This window comes from Nerophis lumbriciformis, linkage group LG04 (genome assembly GCF_033978685.3).
Source record: "Nerophis lumbriciformis linkage group LG04, RoL_Nlum_v2.1, whole genome shotgun sequence".
Taxonomy (NCBI): Eukaryota; Metazoa; Chordata; class Actinopteri; order Syngnathiformes; family Syngnathidae; genus Nerophis; species Nerophis lumbriciformis.
In genome coordinates, this window is record NC_084551.2 from 27,330,585 (window position 1) to 27,356,700 (window position 26,116).

At 39.3% G+C, this 26,116-nt stretch overlaps 1 protein-coding gene across 1 annotated transcript in view; it reads right to left on the reverse strand.

Moving 5' to 3' along the window:
* cdkal1 (CDK5 regulatory subunit associated protein 1-like 1) overlaps positions 1-26,116 on the reverse strand; it is a 532,667-nt gene that overhangs the window by 257,465 nt on the left and 249,086 nt on the right. The gene's annotated exons all lie outside the window — the stretch shown is intronic.

Consider the following 26,116-nt stretch of genomic DNA (forward strand, 5'->3'; position numbering starts at 1 on the left):
TAATTGGATTTGATAGAACCCCCATTCAGAGCTACAACCTGGAAGACAAATCAACAGGGATAGACATTTGCTCATGATCTATAAGATAGTTAACCAATGTTTAATCATTATTAATTGAACTATTTGCAATACATAAAGGTACATTAAAGGGGAATTGCATTTTTATTTTTTGCCTATCGTTCACAATCATTATGAGAGAAATGACAATGGATGATATAGTTTTTTGCATTCTAAGTGCGATCAAAAGTCAGCTTACAATGGAGCCTTTGGGAGCCGCTCTGTTCCACCTATAAAGCCCTTAAAAAACATCCAAACACCTCCACCGAGGTTTTATATACATGATGTAAATATATATGTAATGTAGTAACGGGCACATTTGTAATAAGATTTAATATTTACGTATTTTGATCATTTTCGTGTCATTCTCGCCATTTCCGGGTCCTACATGGCTGTCAAAATGTACTAACTTGTCGGAATACGTCCTGAGACATCTTCTGTCCAGGTGAGATGCATGATTTATGACCTACAATAAACTTCCAGGAGGCAAGAAAGCGAAACACCTCGCCAGTCGATCATGTCGAAATTGTACACAGGCTTGTGATCACAGCGCCACTATAAATAGTTTGCGCTTATAATAACAACATCACTAAGAAATACTTGGTTAACGTTCAAATTACAAAATGTAAATGGAGTATTGTTGTCGATTTTTGAATGGTTATTTTTTGGATTTTATGGGCGAAACAGAGGACTCCCCATTGGCATACTTGCCAACCCTCCCGGATTTTCCGGGAGACTCCCGAAATTCAGTGCCTCTCCCGAAAACCTCCCGGGACAAATTTTCTCCCGAAAATCTCCCTAATTTCAGGCGGAGCTGGAGGCCACGCCCCCTCCAGCTCCATGCGGACCTGAGTGACGTGTCGACAGCCTGTTTTCACGTCTGCTTTCCCACAATATAAACAGCGTGCCTGCCCAATCACGTTATAACTGTAGAATGATCGAGGGCGAGTTCTTGGTTTCTTATGTGGGTTTATTGTTAGGCAGTTTCATTAACGTCCTACCAGCGCGGTAACAACACACAACAGCAGCAGTCATGTTTTTGTCTACCGTAAAGCAGTTCGTCTGCCGTAAACAGCAATGTTGTGACACTCTTAAACAGGACAACACTGCCATCTACTGTACATGCATATGTGACAATAACATCTACGGCTTTTAGAGAGTGCAGTGCACAACTGCGCACACAACAAGGAGACGAAGCAGAAGAACGAGGAAGATACAGCCGTGGCGACGCCGACGACGATTAAGATGAAGAAATACGCTTGTAAGTTCCAAGCCGCAGCTGCGATTGGACCTGGATAGCCTACGGGAAGAAGAAGTGGAGTACCAAGTGCTTGGCAGTGAAGATCTTCCTCAAGAAGCAAAGATTGACCGGTTTTGGGCCATGCTTGGGAGAGATGGAAGATTCCAGACTCCAGTGCATTTGATGAAAGCACTTTTGTGCGTGCCACACAGCAATGCATCATCAGAGAGGGTGTTCAGCATGGTTAGAAAAATAGTGACAGAGAATAGAACAAGGATGGACAATTCAACCCTTAACTCAACAATGAAGGGCGGCACGGAGGCAGAGGGGTTAGTGCGTCTGCCTCACAATACGAAGGTCCTGAGTAGTCGTGAGTTCAATCCCGGCCTCGGGATCTTTCTGTGTGGAGTTTGCATGTTCTCCCTGTGACATGCACCTGGGTATAAGTTGATTGGCAACACTAAATTGGCTCTAGTGTGTGGATGTGAGTGTGAATGTTGTCTGTCTATCTGTGTTGGCCCTGCGATGAGGTGGCGACTTGTCCAGGGTGTACCCCGCCTTCTGCCCGATTGTAGCTGAGATAGGCTCCAGCGCCCCCCGCGACCCCAAAAGGGAATAAGCGGTAGAAAATGGATGGATGGATGGATGGATATATATATATATATATATATATATATATATATATATATATATATATATATATATATATATATATATATATATATATAGCTAGAATTCATTGAAAGTCAAGTATTTCTTATATATATATATATATATATATATATATATATATATATATATATATATATATATATATATATATATATATATATATGAAATGAAATACTTGACTTGGTGAATTCTAGCTGTAAATATACTCCTCCTCTCTTAAGCACGCCCCCAACCACCTCCCGAAATCGGAGGTCTCAAGGTTGACAAGTATGCCCATTGGTAAAGCTGTAAGCGGGCCTTTATTTACGTTTATTAACAGGTTAGAATGCATTAGAAAAAAATTTAAAAAATTGCCATGTGTTTCATTGTGAACGGTAGGCAAAATTTCAAAAGAAGTGCAGTTAACCTTTAAATGTCACCATTGCTGGGTTGCAACCATATGACTTAAGGGGCGTTCATGGTTTGGATAGCGGTTCGGCGCTTCGCCGTGCTCAGGCCAAAGACCCTATTAACATAGGGCACAACAACTAGTCATTCGTCACTCATCCGGCATAAAACCCTGGGAACCGCGGGAACATGTACAATGTTTTGTGGTGGTATTGGCGGTTTGAAATAGGCCATGTTCAAAACACCGGTGGAAATAACGACAGCCTCTGTATTTGTGAGCAAGGTTCATGATAATACTGTCTTACTACCGCTATAATCCACCAGTCACATTTTCCTACTGGATCTTCACGACGTAAACTGATGTTTACTGATGTTCAGCAATGTTTAGTTTTCAACAATATTTAGCAATATCCAGATACAATCTATTAATTTAGTGTATTAATATTCTTTATTGAGGTATTCTTGATGATAAACTTTGAGGCATTATGATTACACAGTAAACAAAAACAACGCACACATCTATTATACAATATATATTATATATAAGTTTCCTTAAAAAAACAGCTCATATGGAGCATACAAAAAAGTTAAAAAATATATTTTTGACAGCAGTTTATTTTAAGTTCATACAGACAAAGTGGTCTCTGGTAACATGACCGTGTTGTTGACTCGGCTCTACTTGATGAATGACAGGCTTTTAACACAGCAGAAACTTCCTCTGCGCTTTTGTTTATTTTAACTGTTTTACTTTATGATGGACTATCTTAGATACTCTAAAATAACTTTTACCATAATCCCTATTGGAACCATGTCCACAGTGATTCGTTAGCGTCCTTTTTTAGTCAGGGACAATATGTTGTTGACAATAACTAAGACGAACATTTTTAGTCAACAACATTAACACTGCCACCAGCTTGCTAGTCATAGCAAGGAAAAATGCCAAACTCGGGTTTAATTAGCGGAATGCAATCAAACGTCATAAAAGGTTGGATTGGCAAATCAGAGTCATGTGACAGTGCCTGCCGGAAGAAGGCTCGCTGACAAATGACGATCACGACAACGGGGTAAATGTAGCGTGTGACTAACTACCCACCTTTGCTGACAAGCAAAATAAGGAATGAACTTTGAGAGGAAAAAAAAAATGGTACACCCAAAAAAACTACCAAAACAGAATTGAAAACCGTGACCCATGTTTTATTCTGCAAGTTTACAGAAAGTAAACCTTGTACCATGCCTGTACGTCACACCCTTAGATGCAAACAGCAAAATCAACATAACTGTGACAGCCCAACTTCCAGGGGCTTAAAAAGAGAAACTTGCAACTAAAATTTTTAACTAAAGATGTCTTCAACAATCAAAAAGAGGCCTGTTGATGTGAAAGCAATGTTTCAATTGAATGTAATCTGCACATAAAATTCTGATGCTGATAGCCAGTCATTGTATTGGCTATAATGTAAATTAAGGACAAGTAAATACGGTAAATACAATTTGTAAGTGTGGCTATATTTAAGTTGTTAGCAGTTTAAGCCAAAGTGATACATTTCAAAAGTTGATCGGTCCTCACTATAATTACAGCAAGTAGTTTGCTTGTCATTGAATGTTTGCTCCAAGGCCGACAGAAGCTCATCACCTATCTCATCACAGTCACTTACAAGAATTAAATTAACCAACCGCCTTATAAGCATGCATTCCAGGAAGGTGAAGGTCACAAACAGCAACAGGGGACTTATTCGGCTTCATGCTAAATTAGAGCAACATTCGCTGCTACAGCTTAATGAGCGAACTGTCATTTAGCTGCAGGTCTGGAAATAGTTGATTGTCTGCCTCAGCTATGTGTTACGACATATCCTGGATCATGAGGCAAATCTAAATACATTTACACTTGCAGGAGCGCAGTGGCCCGCACAAGTACACACACGCAAACACACAACTGTCACTATCATTAGCCGAGTGGAGTTGGACAGAAAGATGCATGTGGTCATTCCGAGAGTGGAAACAGTGTTGGGCTAATTGGAGACTTTGTGGGTGTGTGTTACAGTTAAAGGATGCATTTAAAGGTGTGCATTGGCCAGCGAAGATTAAAAATGGTGACATAATTGTAAAGATAAAATAGTTTTCAAGGCCCATCATTATTGACAATAGGCTGCACTAATGACTTCTGCAGCCATCTACACCTAAAACACATCTATCCATCATATATGATCAGATACAAACCATAATACACAGAGAGAGAGAGAGAGAGAGAGAGAGAGAGAGAGAGAGAGAGAGAGAGAGAGAGAGAGAGAGAGAGAGAGAGAGAGAGAGAGAGAGAGAGAGAGAGAGAGAGAGAGAGAGAGAGAGAGAGAGAGAGAGAGCACACATTGAGTGAGCATTTGCTTCATTATGCAATTAATTGAAAACCGTTCACCTTGGTCTAACAATCAAAATACCCTGGTTCATTAAATGCACTTAATTGCTTCCTAAAGGTATTAATATAAATTTTAGTTTCAGCAGCGTCTGTGAAACTGTTCTAAAGAGACAACACCTGGAGGTCAAGCGTAATGAAGAAAACATCAGCAACAACCAATGTGGAATGAGTAACTATTTTAAACTATGTTGTTTGTTGCCAGTTCTTTACATTTATACAACAAGATGGTTGTCTTTAAGCTATCAGGTGAACACAGGGGTCACCCACACTGGAGCATTGGCATAACCATCGTGTTGGAGAGATACAGAGGGGAGATGCAACACGAGTACAACATTGCTAGTACCTATTTGTTAACAATTAGAGATGTCCGATAATATCGGCCTGCCGATATTATCGGCCGATAAATGCGTTAAAATGTAATATCGGAAATTATCGATTTATTATATTATTATATATATTTTTTTTTTATCGGTATCGTTTTTTTTTTGTTTTTTTTTTATTAAATCAACGTAAAAAACACAAGATACACTTACAATTAGTGCACCAACCCATAAAACCTCCCTCCCCCATTTACACTCATTCACACAAAAGGGTGGTTTCTTTCTGTTATTAATATTCTGGTTCCTACATTATATATCAATATATATCAATACAGTCCGCAAGGGATACAGTCCGTAACAGTTAATTTGACTAATTTTCATTAATTACTAGTTTCTATGTAACTGTTTTTATATTGTTTTTCTTTCTTATTCAAGAAAATGTTTTTAATTTATCTTATTTTATAAAAAAATTTTTAAAAACTACCTTATCTTCACCATACCTGGTTGTCCAAATTAGGCATAATAATGTGTTAATTCCACAACTGCATATATCGGTTGATATCGGTATCGGTAATTAAAGAGTTGGATAATATCGGAATATCGGCAAAAAGCCATTATCGGACATCACTATTAACAATACTATGTGATATTGCTTGTATTTTTGTTAAGTATGAGCCATATTTCTCCATGGTTGTTGAGATCCTGACAAAAGCATTTTCCAATACTACATGGGGAAACTATGCCCACGCAAAAAACAAATAGCTGTATTATAGTCACTTGAAAGGGTCATATTATAATTTTTTCCTACATTCAAAACACTTCCTGTGGTCTAAATAACATGTATTACTGGTTATTTGGTCAAAATTTTGGATAGATTATAGACCATTTTCAAGACGTTTTGTGGGCCGGTCATATTTATGTGGCTCTCCTTCGACTGAGTCTTCTTCCCGCAAGCCATGCTGTAGTTTGCAGCACTTTCATATTGAGTCTACTGACAGATATAAGTTAAAACTAAATGCTACTTTGTATTAGAAATGGCAACAGTGGAGGATGTATGTGCATGTACAAGCTAGTCTGCCCCACAACAATAAAGAAAAAGAAGGAGCTTATTGACTACACCGTCAGGCGACAATGATGGACTCACCCAAAGATCTTCTGCTGACTTCAAAATGGGACAAACGTCACAAACTTTGGCTTGTTTGGCTTGTTTGGAGGAAGTATGAAAAAAGGCAAGATTATTTCATAAATATCTCCGCCATGCCTCCATGTTTTGATTTCAAATTGACCCACGGAGAAGGAGTACCCACTACACACCTCTGTACATAGGAGGGATAAAGGTGGACAGGGTGAAAACCTTTAAATTCCTCGGGACTCACATCAGCGAGGACCTCACCTGGGATCACAACACCTAACAAACAATAAAGAAAGCCCAGCAGCGACTGTACTTCCTAAGAAGGCTGAGGAAATTTGGCATGCCACCCAAAATTCTCAGCAACTTCTATAGAAGTACGGTTGAGAGTGTCCTTACCAGCTCAATCACAGTCTGGTATGGAAACTGCACTGCTAAGGACAGGAAGGCACTCCAGCGAGTGATTAAAACTGCTCAGTACATATCAGGAGCAGCCTTCCCCTCACTACAGGACATGTACTCTACCAGGGCCACCAGGAGAGCACACAACATCATAAAGGACAGTACACACCCCCAGCACAGTCTCTTCAGCCTTCTACCATCAGGCAGACGATACAGGAGCCTGAAATCCAGGACTACGAGACTGACAAACAGTTTCTACCCACAGGCCATCAGGCTTGTGAATGCTAGCCCCCCCCCCCGTTTTATTTTTGTCTTTTTGAACAAAAGACAGCTACCATGACCATTCCCGAACTTTGAACCATCACTGTAGACACTTTTCACCTCTGATCACTAAAGACACTTTAACTGCTGCTGCGACCAAATGTCACCTCCATATTTATACTGTTGACTGTCAATAAATGTGCAATGATGTTATGTTATTTACTGTGCTTTGTATATACATTTTTTTTATTTTTAGCTAAGTACGTGTGACTTGTTGAAGGGTGGACTAGCAAAGTAAGATTTTCATTGTACGGCAAACGGTCTGTTTAACTGTGCATATGACAATAAACAATCTTGAATCTTGAAATTTACAGGTTTTATGCAGATCCCAACTCCACAAAAACAGGTACCAACATGTAAGAAAAGTTGATTTTGCATAAAAGGTCTCCTTTAACTTAGAATACTATTTTGTAGATGACATATTCTAAGTGTTAAGTGCCATGCTTCTATGAACCACCACTTGTATCCAAGAAAAAAAAGATTCATTCGCAAGGGATGCATTTTCAGGGAGACACAATTGCATTTCTGTATTCCTTGTCAAACACATGCCGGAGGTGCATGTAGTCTAGGACGGTACATGTCTTGCCAGAACACCGGCTCAAATTTAAGAGTAAGTTGTAACAAATGCATCATGTATCCACAGTGTGAAGCTGCTTCTAAGATAATAGTCCTCAAGAACATGGCAGAAAAATAAACTACGTTTTATTCTTAATAATCATTAAATGACGATAGGAAAAGGAATGGCTAAGGGGCGGTATAGCTCGTGCCAGCAACTTGAGGGTTGCAGGTTCGATCCCCGCTTCCGCCATCCTAGTCACTGCCGTTGTGTCCTTGGGCAAGACACTTTACCCACCTGCTCCCAGTGCCACCCACACTGGTTTAACTGTAACTTAGATATTGGGTTTCACTATGTAAAGCGCTTTGAGTCACTTGAGAAAAAGTGCTATATAAATGTAATTCACTTCACTTCACTTCACTAAGCATACCACACACACACACACACACACACACACACACACAACATGATGACACATTAAGCTACAATATATATATATAAATGTAATTCACTTCACTTCACTAAGCATACCACACACACACACACACACACACACACACACACACACACACACACACACAACAGGATGACACATTAAGCTACAATATAAAGTAGAGGTGATTAGTCCAAACGGCAACACTATTGATACATAGTATAGTATCAGTATAAAAACATTACTAAAGTGGATCATAATTTTTTTTTGTTACTTATTACAAAATAGTTTTTGGGTGGTTTTCATTATTGTTTACAAACTCAGGCAGGAAGTCTCAGGATACAGGAAGGCTTTGAGGGCAAACCCCACATAATTTCAATGGGAATCCATAAGAGTTGTTTGCTTTTGTTTACTCAAATGTGCACTTGCCACATTATTTCAGAAAAAAAATGGCATGCAGCATTCGTTACCACAAATTGAATACATCATCTGATTGACAACAATACTAGAAAACATTCTAGATGTAATAAAATAAGCTTCATAAAAATGTGTTTCCATCCATCCATCCATCTTCTTCCGCTTATCCGAGGTCGGGTCGCGGGGGCAGCAGCCTAAGCAGGGAAGCCCAGACTTCCCTCTCCCCAGCCACTTCGTCCAGCTCCTCCCGGGGGATCCCGGGGCGTTCCCAGGCCAGCCGGGAGACATAGTCTTCCCAACGTGTCCTGGGTCTTCCCCGTGGCCTCCTACCGGTCGGACGTGCCCTAAACACCTCCCTAGGGAGGCGATCGGGTGGCATCCTGACCAGATGCCCGAACCACCTCATCTGGCTCCTCTCGATGTAGAGGAGCAGCGGCTTTACTTTGAGCTCCCCCCGGATGACAGAGCTTCTCACCCTATCTCTAAGGGAGAGCCCTGCCACCCGGCGGAGGAAACTCATTGCGGCCGCTTGTACCCGTGATCTTGTCCTTTCGGTCATAACCCATAGCTCATGACCATAGGTGAGGATGGGAACGTAGATCGACCGGTAAATTGAGAGCTTTGCCTTCCGGCTCAGCTCCTTCTTCCCCACAACGGATCGATACAGCGTCCGCATTACTGAAGATGCCGCACCGATCCGCCTGTCGATCTCACGATCCACTCTTCCGTCACTCGTGAACAAGACTCCGAGGTACTTGAACTCCTCCACTTGGGGCAAGATCTCCTCCCCAACCCGGAGATGGCACTCCACCCTTTTCCGGGTGAGAACCATGGACTCGGACTTGGAGGTGCTGATTCTCATCCCAGTCGCTTCACACTCGGCTGCGAACCGATCCAGTGAGAGCTGAAGATCCTGGCCAGATGAAGCCATCAGGACCACATCATCTGCAAAAAGCAGAGACCTAATCCTGCAGCCACCAAACCGGATCCCCTCAACGCCTTGACTGCGCCTAGAAATTCTGTCCATAAAAGTTATGAACAGAATCGGTGACAAAGGGCAGCCTTGGCGGAGTCCAACCCTCACTGGAAACGTGTCCGACTTACTGCCGGCAATGCGGACCAAGCTCTGACACTGATCATACAGGGAGCGGACCGCCAAAATCAGACAGTCCGATACCCCATACTCTGTGTGTTTGTGTTTTTATTTTAGTTACTTAGTATAAAACATTTTCAGTTCTATAATCTATTGTCAAAGTATCGAAATCGGATCAGAGGACAAAAATGTCGTTCGGGACATCCCTAGTATTCCTGACACTTATTACAACAAGCCAAAGATGCCAAACAAAACAAGCACTCTTGTTTTTGTCAATGTGTTTGTACATGGACAAATGAATGACTGAATCCGTATTACAGTTGCTGCTGTTGACCTATTTTAAGAAGACACATGGATAATTATTTTAAACAATGGTAGATTTTGTGTTTGTTTCCATTTCCAAAAAACTCACGAGTGCGTATATGTATTTGGATTCAAATAAATCAGCTTGGATGCCAAGGTCTTACCCTTTCTTGCATCAGCTACATCCAAATAACTGAATTCATTTCTGTAGCTACAACAAAAATATGTCACAGCTCTCTCCCAGTTATTTGCGAGTCTCTCGAAATAAATGTCCCTAACTGTTTTAAATGGTCGTAGGAGCTAAATAAGTTCCTTTCAAAACAACATTCCAGTGTGTCATTTCACATGCTGATGCCAAGTCAGTAGACCTCAGTATTGTCCGATATTAAAATGTTTCAAGTTCCTGTTGTTGTTCCTGTTAATTATGCTTTGAAGGAGGGGGCGGCAATGGAAGAGTACTAATAACCTCCCCAGTAATTTGCCCTTTCTGCTTGACCCATAGTCTCTTGCGCAGTATCATGCCAATCATGTTATTGTTGGCAAAAGATGTGGCCGTTTTAACTGGAAATGTTGGCTTGGGCTCCCTCATCTGTCTGCACACATATATACACATACAGTACTGAACATACACAGCTGTTTCCTCTGGGTTTAGTATGTGCGCAGTGGAGGGAGTGGCCACAAACGGTATCAGGGGGTTCATTGTTAATGTATGATCTTTTAATAAACAGATTAAATTTTGTGGAGAAAAGACCATCTGGTCTTTGTGCCTGTTGAATTTAAGTTCCGCAATCAACACACTGATTATGCTCGAACCAGAAGAATAATAATGGGAACTAAATATAGTTTAAAAAGTGTAGAAACAGAGAGTTTTTTTTTCATTGTGTTATGCATAACAATGACAAATGACTACCATACGAAAAATAACTGAAAATGCTTTTACATGTCTGCCAGGCTATTCGTTCAATGTCACTTTATAAAGATGCTACCACATGCCTGCAAACATATTGATTGTCTTATTGGGTCGTTTCTTGAACAAACTTCAAAATCAAATTTCTCTGTCGATTGCTTGTATTTCAACACGTGAAAACCAGTGGAGATCAACCAAGCCAAGATAACTGTTGTAGAGCAAGCAGCGCGCAAACTATCTGAGTACAAAAGAGGCTTAAATATTCTTGCAAAAAGCAGATGTGTGCAAAAAAATCAAACTGCAATGGAATAGACCCCGATATTTTATCAATCCTTGATATCGAGTGATATCAAGGATTGTACGTCGGTCGCGTTCCCAGACATACACATCTTTGTGTATGTCTGGGACATACACAAAGATGTATGTCCCACAACTAAATCTCTGTTTAGTTTTATCTAAACAGAGATTTAGATATAACTAAATCTCTGTTTGTTGTATCTCAAACAGAGATACAACAAAACAGTTTTATCTCTGTTTTGTTGAGCTACAACAAAACAGATGGAAACTTGGAAAAGCATGGAGGTCTACAACTTCTTTGTGTGTGGCTGGGTAAAATAAATTGGTACCAAGACTCATACTTTAGCGTTGTTTTTGCTCAAGTAAAGTTGCATTTCATGATTTAACTTCACGTCAACTGCCATGTTTGTATCTGTTGCAAGTGCCGTTTACGAGTAGAGCGTTTTTCTCCGTCTTAATCATAATATAAATAAAGATGTCAACGTTATGTATGTGCTGAAAGCTTAATTTATGAAAGTTGCCTTTGGTAAAAGCTTAACTTACATTTCCTTTGTTTTATTTATACATGCCAAGTTGGAGCTTTTTGAAACACTTGTAGCAAACGTGTTAAAAAAATACACATAATGTCAAAATAATATTTAAATGGGAAATAATAAACGTTAAAAGTACATCAAACAAACCTTTAACAACGTGACCACTTCACCTAACAGCCAACTTTAAATTACGTTTTCAGCACAGTCCAGGACAGGACCACTGACGGTTTGGTCAACTTCCGGCGCCCCTTAAAACTCTTGCATCCTTTAACTGTGTTCCCTGGGACTAGAGTGTGAGCTGCTTTTCTCATATTTTTCTAAAATCTTGCACTCTTCCGCACTTTTTGATTACCTCTCAAAGAACATTTATCCTTTTCACGATTTGAAAAATTCACAAGCATAGGGCATTTTATTTTTTAGTACCCATTGAGAACAGAGCTTGACCACCACACACATTTATTGGGCGGGACCTGAGCCGGATTTCGTAAAATCCAAGCCATATTTGGGTTACAAATGAAATGAATGCAAGTGGTCTCTCAGCATCTTGTTATGCTTTAAGTTACAAGTGTAATTTGAGTTACGAGCATTTTGTCACAGGGTTGTGGATGTGAGCAAAAAGAGTTAATATATTGTTACACTCTGTAGTTCATAGTTCTTTTACACAAGAAACAAACATAGGTTTTGATTTGACAGTTGACAGGCGCGTTTGAGCGCCACCTGGAGATCGACACAATCATGCATTCCAACCATCAAAACTAAAAAATAAACAACAAAAATAGCGAAGCAGAGAGGGGTAGACAACCAAATTAGAGAAACAAACCATTACAAATATGTCCCACCTGTTAGCAGCCTACCGCGCGAGTCATAGTCCGCATCACACAAGCTGCAGCCAGTGTCCGTGGGATGCAGTCACGAATGTCCAAAGGAAGAACATTTATCCATATAAATATTGTGAAGCTGAAGATGCTGTCTTTGACGTGTTTCAATCAGTGTTCATTTTGTTGACTCGTCTTAGTTATCGTCAACGACCTATTTTCCCTTGACGGAATTAGGACAATAATGAATGAAAACAAAAGCACATTAACAAAAACAATAACTAAATTTTGTCAACAAATTAAAATGAGACAAAAATGTTGAGAGCGACCAAATACAATCATATTTAATTTTGTCTTTAGGCGGGTGGGATAAAATATCCAATCACAGTTGCATGTGGAAGAGGGGTGGGTGGAAAAGCACAAAGGGGATTCAATCGGAACTAGCATCTTTGTAAGGGACACGGTTTTGATTTTTCACCCAGAAAACAAGACGCAATACAAAACATTAATACAGTATATCTCTACACCGGGAAGAAAGAGAAGAGAAGATACAGTATATGGACGCACTTCACCTTTGCCACGTTATGAGAGAAGCATTCCGTAGAAAACATCTACAAAGTCTACTGAATGCCGAAAATGTTACTTTGTACTAAAAAAAACCCACAACGGAACAGTCAACATACATTAACTATTATGCACAATCTGCAGTAAGAAGTTTTCTTTTCGCCCAAAGACTTCCAGCAGAAAATATTACAATAATAACACAAAAGGATCAACAGGTTCACAATGATGAAAAGTGTGTTTAGAAAAACACAGTTTTTTATTAACATTAATTATGATGTTAAAGGTACTTCATAAAGACGTTAAGTGCATATATATTCAATTCTTTTTTGAGTCTCTTGGCTCATGCAAAATGAAACACAAAGAGAAAAATAGAATGCTATTTGACCATAATTAATTCAAATGGATCTACAGCAAAGCTGTGATTAACCTGATTAAACATGTTAACAGTTCAATTGCACTACTGTTTTGATCAATTTTCAGTTAAAAACAGAGTGGTGTCAATAGCCACTGAAAAGATAACGATGTTGGAACACAAACATTTAAAATGAAAATGGATCATGCCACTATGGTTGAACTTACAAGCACATATGTAAACAAGCCACTTTTTCAGCAAGTGCAAACAATTGGAAAAAACAAGGGTGGGCAGAAGAATACTGGTACCTTTCCTGCACACATTTGCTATTTACTTAACTTTGGCACCGCTTCCTAAAGAAAGCAAAACAATGGATGGAAAGGAGACAGGCGATGAGATACTAAATATGGGGAAACAAAAATCAAGTCTAGCTATCAGCCTTCTGTGTTCAAAAGAGAAGCAGAAACACAAAGCAAGAACTTTTAACAGCAGAGGAAACAGCTGTGTGTGGGCTTGTCGTTGGGACTAATATAGCATAATGGAGCTACAATGTATGTGGATATACACTCAACATTGGGTACACTTACACAATCTCATAAAATCCGCTGAAAGAACAGTTGCATTTTTGCTTAAATGGACACGAAGGTGACTACAGGAGAAGTAAAAGATGCTTTGAAGAACTGCGACACATCCGATTGATTCAAGTGATTGGGAGCTCATGTAAAAGTCATTGCTGAAACGCTAAAAGGGTCTTAATGATAAGACAGCAGCACAATATATCCAACAAGTTTCCTGTCATGCTTGTTTCTACTAGTTTGTACACACTGGTTGTGATTCATTCAAATACCACACAAATGTATGCAGTAGAAACTAATGACAAAAGTGTAAATAGCTCATTCGCGTCTACTTTTTTAACATGGCTAACAGAAGTGTGTTCAATGAAAACCTCAGAAATTATTCTGCAAGTATTTTAGTTACTTTAAGGCTGGTAGGCTGGTACTATTATATTGCTACTATCTAGTCCCGCCAGGAATTTGCGATGTCGCCAATTCACACAAATTCAACCATTCTGCGCGAAATGCCTTGCAACTTTGGACAATGCCTGCAAAAAATCCTCACATTTTGGCCAATCAAATTGGTCTCTGAGCAGCGTTCATACAGCGTATAACAATATATTAACTCTTTTGTGATAAATAGTGTCGTTAACAATAAACCGATGCGACCAGATATCCGGTTCGAGAAGTAGCGGTTCGGCTATGCCGGATACAGCCCCCTCAATCGATAAGGTGCAGGTGAGACCTTAAGTTAATCGAGTATAAACAAATACACCGGTTATTGCGCCAAACTTTGTCTTTAAAATGACACGAGAGCCAGGGTTGTCTGTGAAAAGAGTCACATGCTTGTTACGTTACTTAAGTATCTGGAGACGAGTATAGATGCAGATACATGGACCGGGTGTTGTGCGAAACTAGCAATTAGTCGACAGTTTAACTTTAAAACAACGCAAGAGTCCCGGCTGCCCGCCAAATAATTAGCCATAAGATACACAACGTCAACACCACGCATTGTCTTCGTGCTGTACCGTCTGTCAATATTGTAACATTCCAAGTAATGGCGGCTCAGACAGATTCTTAGACTTAGACTTAGACAAACTTTATTGATCCACAAGGGAAATTATTCCCAGTTTGTCCTTTATTTTACAAAATGCAATATTCTCTTACAACGGGCTCAATCTCCGTGTCTTGCTCTTTTTTCCGGCAACTTTACTTTTACCTTTCAACTCCACAACACACGTCACTTCATCCTTGTCTCAGAAGACCCTCATCCTTAGAGTCAAGCCATTTCCTAGAACCCGTAAGCGTCTGTGACGACACTGACTTGACTCGTGGAAAATAAATATATTTGACATGTGACGTGTTTTTTCTTTAACATCCTTGGGGATATATGTTGTGTTTTAAAAGTTTGAAAATACTAGAAGCTTGTCACTGTTATAGAATGTTTTTTTATATATATATATATATTTGAAAATAAATGTGTTCATGTTCTCATTCATCAGGTTATTGTTATTCTCATAGAATTCACTTGATCAGTTGTCTTAGAAGACATATGCCTCTCATGCGAGTACTTTTCATCAGTGCATGCTCATCGACTGAACAGAACTAGTCTGAGCGCTTGGTGCCAAGGCCCAAACTATGTATCCTTTAACATGAGGAAGAGCGTACGCACCGGAAGGAACACTAATTGTCTTTTGTGGCATAAAAAAAAAAAGTCTCCTTCAACAAACGTTACCCATTGAATGGAATCGTTCATACACTGTATTGAATCTTATTGAATCGTTCATACACTAAATTGAATCGCATCGAATCGTATGTTTTATAAATAAATAGTTTTTCAATCGCATCGTAAACCATGTATCAAGGTGCAAATTGAATTGTCAATCACAAAGAGATTTACATCCCAACTGACAAAACGGCACAATTGTTGACCTCTATAGCGCTAAGCTGTCTGGGTAATTTAGTATACATACATTTGGCAAAACACAGGCTTACTTCTTAGTGTACATAGTTTTATATATTTATTTAACTTTAGTTTATCCATAGTAATGCAATTAATAACAGATTATAATTTTCATTGCTGACCTAGCAGAGGCAACATTTACATGACCGAGATGTTTAAGTGCGATGATAATCTTGTCTCTCATTTACTGGCAAAAATGTGTGCTATAGATCACTCTCAACAGTTAACTTTTTTTTAAGCATAAAACACAGAGAATGTCTGCAACTAGTGGACCACAAAGCAGACAATAAGGGAGGTGATATTTATTTCTATAAGTCCAATTAATTGTTAATATAATTGTTATAAATAATTATACCAGTTCAGAAATTTGACAATGAGCTCTGGGTATGTGTTTTTACTGCCATCGAGTGTCTACTTTTAGATCTGTGTGGTATAAAATGAGTAAAACATCAATGCAGTGTTTGTTTTTACAATTTTTGTTGAAATCATGTAGTTTTTAAGGTTAAGATTACAAGAAACCCTTAAAACATTGATATATATATATATATATAATATCACATGTGGATTCAATATTATTTGTACAAAATAATCCTCAAAACATTATTTTAGGGACTGACTATCATGAAATTAATTTTACAATAGTTAAACATTGTTCCTTATAAGTAATTGAGAAAACAAAAGAGAAACATTTAATGAGCATTTATTCCGCAAACTATTCAACTTAGTATTCTGATCTACCCTTCCTTAGAAAACATGACGCTTATGAGTAATATTTATTTTTTATTTTTAATAAATAAAGGGAATTTGCATTGGTTGATGCCCAATTAGTGACAGACCTAAACAGACTTTACCAATAATTAACCTCTTGCACACTAACATGAATAATAAATGTATGTTAACTTTGAGTGCACGGCTTTAAACAAGTAGTATTGTTGTATTGTACATCAGGGAACATTCTATATACTGTACCTCTGTACATATTATATATACAATTTAAATCTGCTGCCACTGGCTACAAACTTTAGTTCAGATCACAGATTACGCGGGCATGAAAATGATCCCATTAAACTGCAGTAAAAACCTATTTTCCGTGACACGAATCAACCAATTGCTATGCACGTTATAAAACATACAGTACCATTGAGGGCGAGTTAGCATGACGAATGAGGAAAAAAACATGGCTCAATCCATTGCGGTGCTTTGTATTTTTAATACACTCAAATATAGTGACAGCGTAAACATGAATACTGTATATGTGGTCTTTAGGCTGGTATATGTTCAATTATAAACTCACACACACTCACATATCAGAGCGGATTAAAACATGCTTAGCTGTGGGTTTGCTTTGTGTCGTGGAAAACAAGGATTTGATACAGTATAATAGGATAAGCATTATAATCTATAATCTAATAAACATTACCACTCACGCAACCAGTAAGAAAGTGCATGACCTCATGAACAGCAATAAGAGCTAAACTACATCCTTTGCGCTTATTAGCTTAACAGATCTAGTGGCTTGTATATAGTTTGTTTTGTGTCTGTAATTTAAAGCATTTTGATCAAAGAAAATGTGGGATCAAACTCAAGCCCCTGGGATAAACATGCAATACAACTAGGGGGAGCACACAATCATGGCGACGTGTCACTTCAGTAGCTGATCATCAATGTGATCTTCATGTTCTGCTGCTATTTGCTTTTTTCTATTTTGATTCAGGAATACAATTAAACACTGTTTCAGCTAAAGTTTTTCATTCAGTGGTGAGTCAACATGTCCTTTATAACGACGGTTTGTTTGGTTTAGCAGCATCATGTATATATGTATGACCATTGCCCTAGCGCATTACATTCGTAATATTAAAGACCGAAATGGGGCCATAAAGATAATCTTGTTTAGGGCCACAAAAAGTCTTGTGAGTTAGCACATATTTTAGTTCAATGGGTAAAGAACATTGGTTAAGCATTAATAATTAAAGACCAATTAAGTTATAATTATTTAAACACCCCATTGCAGAATAGTCAATGTAGTGAGCGGAAAGAACAACAAGTTGCTCCCCTTGATTTGACCTGTGTCAACTCTTGACGCGTCGATAACCACGGAGACGATAATTAGACATACTATAAATATGCACAAACACACATCTGCCCAAATGCAAAGAGAAAGGAGGATAAACATAGCACAAGGATCAATACTTTCTCCCAAGTGCATATTCACATTGTTCGCTCACAAAAATGTACTTAGAAACCGAGCAAAAGTCAGAATACCAAGTAAATAGTTTAAAAATTAATTACAGTAAAAGTTGTTAATTACAGGCCTAAATTAACTACTGGTATTTTCATGCAGGTGTTTACCGTATTTTCCACACTATAAGGTGCACCGGATTATAAGGTGCACCTTCAATGAACGGTCTATTTTAAAATTGTGTTCATATATAAGGCGCACCGCATTATAAGGCGCACAGAATAGACGCTACAGTAGAGGCTGGGGTTACGTTATGCATCCCGTAGTTGTGAGACCTGTTGTGGCTCATTATTGGTCCATATATAAAGCGCACCGGATTATAAGGCGCACGGTCAGCTTTTGAGAAAATTGGAGGTTTTTAGGTGCGCCTTACAGTGCGGAAAATACGGTATTTGAAATAGATTTTAACAAAAAAATAACAAAAAGGGGATGGCTTATCACTGATTAATCAGATAGTGAGATTACTCCCACTGACGACAGATCTTTGAAGGTAACTGGGGGTTCAAGCTTTTCTTCAAGGGTATGAAAACGTGAGGGGCCGGGAGTTGAGCTCGAACCATCCAAATGATAGCCTGTCATGTATGTGTCTAAAGTGTGCTGATATGAGAATAAAGTTCCTTGACTATACTGGCTGCTCAGTATGGTTAAAGTGTCAATCAGTCAAGCAATGATAACAGAATGTACACTATAAAGCCACTTGTGTTCAGTGTCAACATGAAGAGACTTACTGTACCTATCAGTTGCTTACAATTAGTTTACCTCTGACTCTTTATGGAAGTTATTAAGGGTGACCTGCTCAGTGGCCTTGTGGATAGAGTGTCCGCCCTGAGATCGGTAGGTTGTGAGTTCAAACCCTGGCTGAGTCATGCCAAAGACTATAAAAATTGGACCCATTACCTCCCTGCTTGGCACTCAGCATAAAAATTAATTGGAGGTTAAATCACCAACATGATTCCCGGGCGCGGCATCCGCTGCTGCTCACTGCTCCCAGGGGGTGATCAAGGGGATGGGTCAAATGCAGTGGACAAATTTCACCACACCTAGTGTGTGTGTGTGTGTGAGACAATCATTGGTACTTTAACTTAAAATGGTTAGTAAAACGTCTGTTCATTTACTTTAAAAGGGACCTATGATGATATCTACATGTATCTACATCCAAACAGTCCTCCTTCTGGCTAAACCCTTGACTTTATGTCCACATAAGTATATCCACCTCGCTGTCGCATTACAAAGTAACCAGACTCCAAAAAACATGTAAACAGAGGGATCTAAACCTGCGTGCAAGCTCACGTCCAAATGCATGAACCTCATGATTTGATGCGTTGGCATTGTATAACAAGTATATATTTATAAGTCAGAAAAGACGAAATCCATCAACGTTCCCCTTTGAGTTTTATAATGGAAATCCATTGTTTCCAAAACGATAAGTAGTTTTAAATTATGAAAAAGTATAATACATACAGTAGCTACTATTGGAAGATGCAAACATAGACATGTAATATATCAGATGAGAAGCTGTGTTATGATATGCGTTCTACCACATTAATTTGAATAAAATTGTCCAGAAATGATTAATTTCTTAATCACACATGGTGAGAACGCACATGTCTCATACATAAGCTAGGCAATATGTTTGTGCTGTGCCATTAACTTGAAGGCAGTCCGACCTTCAATCACATTAGTCCCACCCACATCCAGACCTCACAGCTACTCTGCGCTTCACCCACTTCTGGATGGAGACTGGACCAGAAGGCCAGATGTCAACAACAGTATTTTGATCAAACAAATAAACAAATAAGTGCAAACAGTGTGCAGGCTATTGCAAAGGCCATTTGTCATTGTCAACATTAACTATGCTGTATGAGTTAGTGTTATGCTTCTTGACAACAATTTAACTCATGCAACATTGTTTCTTTACAGCATATGATAAATATATTTGATGCTATGCCATTACTGGTTTGAACAACAAATCAAGCTAAACGTCAGACTATTTAAAGGGGACCTATGATTATTATAATCTAGCGTTGTTGTCTGTCTATCTGTGTTGGCCCTGGGATGAGGTGGCAACTTGTCCAGGGTGTACCCCGCCTTCCGCTCTAATGCAGCTGGGATAGACTCCAACCACCCGCAACCCCGATAGGGACAAGCGGTAGAAAATGGATGGGTGGATACTTTCTTGTGGTCTATATATTTATTGGATATGATCACGGTGGCACAAGTGTTAGTGCATGTGCCTCACAATACGAAGGTCCTGAGTAGTCCTGAGTTCAATCCCGGGCTCGGGATCTTTCTGTGTGGAGTTTGCATGTTCTCCCCGTGACTGCGTGGGTTCCCTGTGGGTACTCCGGCTCCCTCCCACCGCCAAAAACATGCAACTGGGGATAGGTTGATTGGCAACACAAAAAATTAAAAAATTAAAATATAAAAATAAAAATTGGCCCTAGTGTGTGAATGTGAGTGTGAATGTTGTCTGTCTATCTGTGTTGGCCCTGCGATGAGGTGGCGACTTGTCCAGAGTGTACCCCACCTTCCGCCCAAATGCAGCTGAGATAGGCTCCAGCACCCCCTGCAACCCCAAAAAGGGACAAGCGGTAGAAAATGGATGGACGGATGGATGGATTCTGCTTAAATTTTGCTCCACAGTCATTTCTATAACCCGTTTTTTGAGTCTGTCTGCAAGATGTTAGACTGTGGAAGCATTCCAGGAATGCAAATGAAACCAACCTCTCCAAAAGTATCACAATTTAGCTTTTGAAAATGTACACGGTTTATATATATATATATATATATATATATATATATATATATATATATATATATATATATATATATATATATATATGTTGAAGTCACCGCTTTTTTTTTTCCCCAGACACGGCCAAAAATAAACGTCAAAAACGTAGTATAGATTCACCCGGTCACAACATTAGGTACACTTACACACTCGCCCATCGATTCAGACTCTGCATAAAAAGGCTGATTTTAGCAGCATTTACGTGACTGCATGTTGCCACGATTAGATGAAAATAACATTTTACCCTGCCTTTTTTTGTTTCCTCATAGCCTGAGAGCTTGACTTAATTTCTCAATAGGAGCTTGCACCTCGCAATGACGTCACACAGTGGCCAGACTGCAAAACCCCACCAACTGAGGCATTGAAAACTGCATGCAAGCTCACGCCCAAATGCATGAACCTTAAGATTTGACGCTATGACATTTTATAACGAGTATCCAACATTGTAACATTTATAAATCAACAAAGACTAAATTCATTATAGGTACCCTTTGAAAAATATTATAGCTTTCGTTTCTGACCTAAATCCTTGCTAGATACATTTCTTACCTTCTCTATAAGAAGACTTCCCTAAAAGAATAATGCATATTTTAAGGATGATTACTCATAATGAAGCTGTATATTTAACAATATGACTGTAAAAAATCACTGTCTTTAGCCAGGCCACACCCATTCTCATACATTTTCAAGCAGATACACAAACGCCACACACAGAGTTGAACGGCCATAGTTAAACAGCTTAATTTAGAGTTGCAAGTGTTGATGCGGCACGTGGGCAGCCTGGCAGGTAGTATCATCCTCGCGGATTAAACCAACACGCACTTGTATTATGCAAATATTCCCTCTCAGGCATGTTTACATTAAAAAGCATGAATGTATGTGAGCATGGGTGCACGCTCGCATGCGGACGTACGTGCATACGCGCGATTATAACGAAGAGCTTACACAATTCTTTAAACAACAACATGTCAGCTTTAACCTACTTTCACAGAGTTTCCAAACTACAGGCATGACCTTCTGTGCACGCCTGCACATGAGATAAAGTGCCTGGGTACATCAAAGCTTTTACTGGTGTGTTTGTGAGCATGTGCGCACATGCAATGTACAGTATGTAAGGGGAAAACGTGCCATATAATATATGGGTCAGACATATTGTATGGATATATCAGAAGTAATTGGCAGAGGGGTTCTAGTACGGTGCTTGCATATGTGTGTGGATATATGTGTTTGCATTTGCGGGTGTGGATGAAAATGTATAGGGAGTATTGAAATTGATGTTTTAAATTTCACTTTCATCTTTTCTTGTGTGTGTGTTCAAGACGGACATATCTTGTGAAGTTTCACAAGCAGATGGACAACCACATAAGAGGAAAGTGGATCTGTAGGGACAAGAGCAGCCCTTTTCATCACCGGGAGCTGCAAGGTATGGCTACTTCCTGTGAACTCACAGTGGAAAAATAGGGTACTAATGGACAGAAAAAATAGTAGATAAAATTGCAAATGAACTGACGCTTTGTCATATTTTTTGTTCCAGTCCAGACAGCAGCAGTTTAGTTTTCTCACTTATCTCCTTCAGCTAGCTGCAGTGTGCTGAAGTTTAAAGGGCTTTTTGAAGAACATTGTGGAACACCCACATGTAAACAGTTGCTGCACTCTTATGGAATGATAGAAGTGGATAAAACGTAAACATCTATGAATAATGAATTAAAGTAACGTCATTAGCTGGTGATTACATAAAGATGCACAACACAGGGAAAAGTATTGAGACAACTTTTTAGAAGCATCTTGTTAAACGTCCTTTTCTGTTCTGGTATGACATTGGTCTGTGTCGGTCTGGCCTGTGACTGGCTGGTGAATTCAGTACTTTTAGAGAAAAAGTTTTAAAATTTTTTACTAAGTACCGTATTTTCCGGACTATAAGTCGCAGTTTTTTTTCATAGTTTGACCGGGCTCCAGTGCGACTTATATATGTTTTTTTTCCTTTTTTATTATGCATTTTCGGCAGGTGCGACTTATACTCCGAAAAATACGGTACTAAATTCTGAGCTCCAGGTACCAATTAATGTAAAGTCAAACGGTGACATATTTCGATACATTTGTTGCACTTAACGTCACGTCCGGTTGCAAACTTGGCAGGGGCTCAAGCACTTGGCCGCGAAACAAGCAATTAAACACTCAGGTGGACAGCACCAAGGTAATGTTATAATATGTCATGCCAACAAAGCAAAAAGAAGGCACTCAAATGTAAGACTTCACTTTTCAAAATGTGCTAGCTTGATGCTAATTTACATTGATATTGTCAAAGACATGGTACTGATTAGCGATTTTACCGAAACACACTGAAATCTTTCCACTACTGCCATCTAACATCTTGGAATTGCCACTGCATGCAAAATCTACTATATAATTATAAATGAGACACAGAAGTGTAAGAAAACTAAATAACATCTGGACAGCACAGTTTACTGCTAAATGTTAAATTATTATTATTATTATTGTATTTTATTTTTTTCAAACAACATCCATTAACACATTTGAACACAAACAAAAGTACAAAAAATTGGTAGCGTTGAGTACCGGGATCAATTCCTTTAGGTACCTGGAATCGGTTCATGTATCGAGTTATTTGTAAAAGGTACCCATCCCTACTGGTGACCAGTCCAAAGGGTCTTTTTGCCTAAAGACAGCTGGACTAAGTAAGCGCCAATTTCTTTGAAGATAGAATTTTTACATTTGTTGAAAACTGAAGAATATTGTTGAGATTCAAAATACTGTTAAAAGCCCACAAATTGATTTTTATTTTTTAAAGCATAATCTACAGTTTGTTGGGCCTAAAATAAGCATTTTTAAGCGTAAAAATGTATTTAAAAAAATAATCTCAAAATATCAATGCAATTGTGTTATTCTTATAGCCAGACCTGTGTGTTTAAAGTTAAAGTACCAATGATTGTCACACTCACATTAGGTGTGGTGAGATTATCCTCTGCATTTGACCCATCACCCTCACCCCCTGGGAGGTGAAGGGACCAGTGAGCAGCAGCGGTGCCCGCGTCCGGGAATCATTTTTTGGTGATTCAACCCCCAATTCCAACCCTTGATGCTGAGTGCCAAGCAGGGAGCTAATAGGTTTATATCCATACCTGACAGTTTTGGCCACAACTGTGGCTGTCTTCAGAAAATCATACGTTGGAGAAACTAGCAGAGCCTTTAACATCAGGAAGAAAGACCATAGAAAAGAATGTGAAAAGGAAACATAAAAAGCATGCACACGGGCCACCAGACGGCAAGCAGAACAAGAACAGCTGAAGTCTGCCATATCAGACCACTGCAAGAGGGAGAACCACCTCATGGATTTGGACAACGCACGTGTCATCGGCACTGAGAGCAACAAATACCATCGTTGGATCAGAGAAGCCATCGAGACCCGGAAGCGTGCCGCCCAGACTGTGAACCGGGACGAGGGGCCGTGCCAATTTTCCTACACCTTGAACACTGCTAAACTGCTTTAAACTGCTCAGTGGCCTTGTGGTTAGTGTCCGCCCTGAAATCGGTAGGTTGTGAGTTCAAACCCCGGCCGAGTCATACCAAACACTGCAAAAATGGGACCCTTTACCTCCCTGCTTGGCACTCAGCATCAAGGGTTGGAATTGGGGGTTAAATCACCAATTAGCTCACTACTCCCCTCACCTCCCAGGGGGTGTTACAAGGGGATGGGTCAAATGCAGAGGGTAACACCTAGTGTGTTTGACTATCAGTGGTACTTTAACTTTTTAACTTCAACACAGTCCTGAAGAGGTCGAACTGCAGATGGCGCTGTCAGCCTGCTACTACAAGCAGGAAGACAGCGCCAAAAACGGTTTAAATCAGCTGACCAGACACGTCACAGCAACATCACGTGACAACCTCTGAGGAAGGCAACAGTTGTGGCCGAAATAAACACACAGGTCTGGCTATAAGAATAACAAAATTGCATATTTTTTTGAAGACCTAATGAACCTGTTTGGATTATTACAAATATCAATGTTACAGTAGTGTTGCCTACTAGAGGAGACCAAACCAATCAGAGTGTGCTGTTCAGTATCATGACCACTGATTGGCTCAGCCTCAGACAGCATTATTATATTGGATTAAAAGAGTGTTACTCGACTGGATGGTGTTATGTCATGTCTAGAGGACTCTCATAAAGTTGAAAAACATATTTAGCAAGTGAATATGTTTTTTTCAATGTTCTAGCTAAGAAAATATTTGATTTATAATTTATTATGACAATTTCGCAGAAATTCGTTCATTGTTTCTTTACAGCATATGATAAATATTTTTCCTCAATCATTTGATGCTATGCCATTTAATTGAAACCTACTAAAACTGATACTTGTTTTTAACTGGGGTAGATCATGTATGAATTGCAATCCATCTAGCAGGAATTATCCACACTTGACCTTAATGTCAGTGTGTCAGTATAATCAACTTGTACAATGCGTCATTAAGAGCACATAAGTTGAAGCCAAGGGGAGGACGGATGTCGATGGGGCGCATTGGATTAGAGGACGGAGAGGCTGAGACGCAGCGAGTGTCAGAGGGTCTAAGAGTGGAAGGAAGCTGTAGGGGGCAGATCACGTCTCGGTATGCTTCACAGAACCCGAGCACAGGGAGGCACAGGGAGCAGCACGTACACACCCACATTCACAGACATATGGAAATGACTTCCTATTAAAAAGTCATTGAGGTGGTAATAGTTAATATCGGCTGTCAAAGAAGTCAAGGCAATGGACGACACACACACACACTTGGGCACAGTATTCCGATTAATCAGCCATAATAAGGTTTAACTTTAATTCAAGGCTGTCGACCTAATTTCTGTTCATATTGTGTAAGGATGTGTGCACGCGCTGGCCTGTATGCTTGCACAGGGACTAATTTGATAAATAATAATATGTCTGGTCAGTATTTATGCTAATGTATTCATGACCCACCGGCAGGCATCATGTTTGTGTTTGTTAATTCGCTTAGCCACAGTGTGTGTGTGTGTGTGTTACTGTGGCAAATTCTGCTGAATTCCACTTGCATCCTGTGCGTACAATATAATGTGTGTGTTATAGAGCGGACTTTAGAAATTTGCATGGCATTATCGCGTAATGTATTTGTGATAACACACAGTGTGTATATGATAATTTCCACTATGCTCCCCTAACATAGTTTTAATCATGTAAATATTGGAAGTTCTATGTAAATGTTAAGTTTTTATGTAAACATGCAAGAAAGTCTGTGTTATTGCCCAGGGCTAATGACTTAATGAATATGGTTTGCTGCCTAAGTGTAACGACCGAATGCAGTTTTATCAGAAGCGAATATTGCTTTTTA